Genomic DNA, 4,338 nt, shown 5'->3' with positions numbered 1-4,338 from the left:
TCTTTATATATTTCTAGAATTACTATAACTGTTATAGAGGTTTAGTTATATGAAAGAATGATGCCTTGTACCTTCCTGGGTGGAGGGTACGGCAGTGACGCACCGACTAAGATAGGAAGGTCTTCCGCTGCTAATCTTTGTAATTAATTAACCTAATATTGATGCTTAGAAGTCGGGGCGTTACACAAGGCCCTCCGGATAACTATAGACAAAGACCCCTAGTGTGCACACCCTACATACGGCCAAACCGCAGCAGAAGAACTAAGTCCGAGGTACTAATCAACGTACCTCCCAACCTATTATGTATCTGTGAAGTCGAGACGAACCCGACGAAATTCCAATTCCTTGAGATACCACTTAGGTAATCCCGTCAACTTTCAAAACATAAAACTATTTGAAATATCTTTCCATAATCATTCCTTTTATTGCGGTTTGAAAACCAAACTTTCTATATTTGGAGGAACATCCTCCCATTCAATCCATTCTCAACAAAATCGAGATTTTTTAAATATACTTCTTGTAAACTATAAAAGTTTCTTTGAAAACTAAACTTTCGATCTTTGGAGGAATATCCTCCCTTTCAAACCAAAATCACAATTTTGAATACTTTGCTTGTAAACTATAAAATATTTGAGTAAGAAACCTTACCTCTTACTAATCACAGCAAAACAAACCTCCAAAACGACTCAGTGAACTCGAAAGCTACATAATAACATATATGTATTCAATAAATAATAATAGACTTGGCTAACTAGTAATGAGCATTAATTAACTAACTCTAGTTTTATAGAATATGAGCTCTTACTTCAAATGACATAACTAACTAATACTAACAATACTAAAAATTTCTCTTAGTTTATATAAAACCACCACTTAAGTTTCATAAATATATTTAAGTACTCCAAAATTCATTAGGAAACATACACATGAAAACATTCAAACTTAAAATACTCGAAACTAATATACAATTTATTAATTTCAGCAGAAACTTAAAATGGGTATAACTTCCTCATTCGAACTCCAAATCAAGCGTTTCTTGAGCCTATCTTGAGTAAAATTTTGATACAAACAACTTTTGTGAAATAGTATTTTTGCTAACAATGCCCGAAAACTGTTGAAATACGTAATTTACAAAACTGACCTGTTCAGCTAACGAATTACAACACTTTATTGTTCTACATAGCATTAAAATACAAACCTTCCATTCAATCAAACCTCAAGCCATCCCAACTCACACTAAAAAGTTTAATCATTATTTTTATCAATCCAAACTAACTATTCTACTCAATCAATTCATACTCACAACCTTCAAATCAAAAACCCCCAATTTAATTTCAATCACAAACCCTAACTTCTTTAACTTGGAAAAAAACTGAAATTAAATTAAGAACTTAACTTACCCACTACTATGTAAGATTAAGGATGAAGTAAGTCTGGAGATTTGACCATAAAACACGCACTAAACGCCCCCAAACGAACAAAAACGTGCTCTTACTCCCTCCTCTTCGTGTGCCTTCTTTCTCTCTTCCTTCTTGTGCATACGTGCATCTGCTTCGACACTATCGACACCGTGAATGGCTCGCCGGAGCCCGCCATCTTCCACTTTTTCTTCTCTCTCATTCGAACTCCCTCTTCCCCATTTGCTCCTTTCATTTCTCTTTCTCTGTTTTCCCTTTTCTAAAGAAAACAACATCACGCTTTATTTTTCCCTTTTGTTTTCTTTTTTTTGTTTTCTCTTTTTTTTTTCCCACTTAATGACTCACCACTACCTACTTTCCTTCCACATATTTCTTCCCATCTATTTTTCTTTTTCCCTTTTTTTGTGTAGTTTAATATAATACAACCTTTCCCATTTAACTATTTGGTGCAATTACATTTAAATCCCTCTCCTTTTATATAAATCTAAGTACATCTATTTACCTTTTGAAATGTGATAAAAAAGACTAATACAACTTCATATAAAACAATAACTCGTATTCGTTAAAAAAAATAAACGCAATATTTCACAAATTAATTCCATTACAAAAAAGTTCAATAATTAAATATAATTATCTTTTCAATAAGTCTATAACCAAATTTTAAATTATTTTTTTATAAACTCGAGGAGATTAATATATAGTCACGCTAATGATCATACTTAGCTATTAATAAAATTCTCTTTAAAAATAGAGGGATTACAATATACAAGCCTAACAAAAAGTTCCGTCCTCGAAACTTATAAACAAAGAGATTGAATATTAAACAATTTGTTAAATATCAAAATCCATAGATTTAAAACCAAGAACTCTACTCTTCACATTTAAGAGTCAAGCCTCCATTTCGTCATTATCTTTGTGTCTCGCTTCAACTCAATGCCTAGGTTCATCGAGGAGCAAAAATTACAAAGGGGAAACCTTGTTGGCATTAAACTTTAATCATTCTATTTCGAGCAATCAAGTTCCTAAAATATATTAATTCATTTTGTAGCTAAACCAATTTTTCAATAATCTACTTCTAAGCAAATACTTCCAATTTCAAGCCTTTTCGAAACTATTTCAAAATGCTTCGAAGGTAAATCGAACTTTCAATCTTAATCAAATGAATACTCTTTTCTTTTAAATAAAACAAACATTAATTATAATTATATAATTGAAAGATAGGATTCAGGGTAACTATAACCTACTACCAATTACAAGATATGAAACTATCCCCTCCTCAAAATGAATTTTGTCCCCAAAACTCTAAAACCTGCTTACATTGCACACATTAACTAACTAATCGTTAAAGATATCAATGCATATGCATTCACATAAATACACATTGTCACATGAGTGCACACAAGACCATATAATATCACACATAGCTAAAAACATAACAAAAGATACTTAAGAAGCTTAACTATCCTCGAAACATTTCAAAGTTGTTTCATTAAAACAAAAATTATCACTCTATTAAATAGATCATATTAATTTCGAATCAGCTCAAAACTCTTTCAAATACTTTCGATGATACGAGAGACTTTCCGTAACTTACCCAAACGAAATTCTTTTTTTATATGAAATCTAACAAGCGATAATATAATATTAACAAAATATTCAAGATATAAACGTTAATTACTATAATCTAATAATAGTTGCAACTTCATTATCAAACCAAAGCTTTTATACTCTTCCCCCTTGAATACATTTCTCCTTAAAACTTAATCTTGCTTCATTCTAATAAGGACCAATAATTTACCAATTTCCCATAAACTAGTTTCCATTCTCCACGTTGGTCAATCAATTCACATAATTAAGAAAATAATATGGGTTGTAGACCCACAAGCACGCTTCTCGTGTGCACTCTTTCATATAGTTACCTAAGCATATGGTTCAAACTATATATATAACCATGTATATACACATATTCTAGTACACAACAATATAAAACTCACATTGAACAACAAACATCAAATGACTCACATAACATTCACACACAACAGTAAGGCAAGTGCGAACTCTCGACGGCTTTGGTTTATTTTACACCTAACTTTTACTCGACTCATTTCTGAATTTATTTTACTCCTACGCTTGGATATGGAGATCCATGCGTACCTAAAAACAAATCTTGTTCTGATACCATTTGTAACAACCTGGATCTATGACCAACCTAATTAAGACTTAAATGCAGCGGAAAACCTAATCCGAGCTATTACCATCACACTCATCACGATTGGGGAGTTCAAAAACCTTGACTTATTAAAACTTTCAGACAGTAATGACTATATTAAAACCTCTAAACTCTAATAAACTATATTAAGTGAATGATCCGAAACTTTTAAAGAACTAGATTTGTTTTTAAAATCCTAAAGAAAATTCGGCAGAGTTCCTTTTGTAATACAGAACGCGTAAAACTTAATTGAGGACTCGCATCCAATTCATAAACATGTATCCTCAAAACCCAACAACCAAAACCAGTTTAGACTTTACAAACTCAAACCTTTTAAATTTAATTACAATTTAACTATTAACTATGATATTACAAAGTTGATCGTCCTCGCCGCGATACAAATAGTATAAAGCATACAATAAACTTCCAACATCAAACCTTCTTCATTATACATTACCTTCATGTACCTGCATATATCGGCCATGTAGTATTAGCCAAACTGGCTGACTAAGATTTCGTACCATAAAGCCAAATATATATGCAGGTAGGATACATTAAACATATCCTACAAATCATTTTCTTTTGCAACCACAATGCTAAATAAAAACATTATAAACATTTTTATATGCAGGTAGGATACATTAAACATATTCTACAAATCATTTTCTTTTGCAACCACAATGCTAAATAAAAACATTATAAACATTTTTC

This window comes from Beta vulgaris, chromosome 7 (genome assembly GCF_026745355.1).
Source record: "Beta vulgaris subsp. vulgaris cultivar EL10 chromosome 7, EL10.2, whole genome shotgun sequence".
NCBI lineage: Eukaryota > Viridiplantae > Streptophyta > Magnoliopsida > Caryophyllales > Amaranthaceae > Beta > Beta vulgaris.
Note: the sequence above shows the minus strand (reverse complement) of the source record.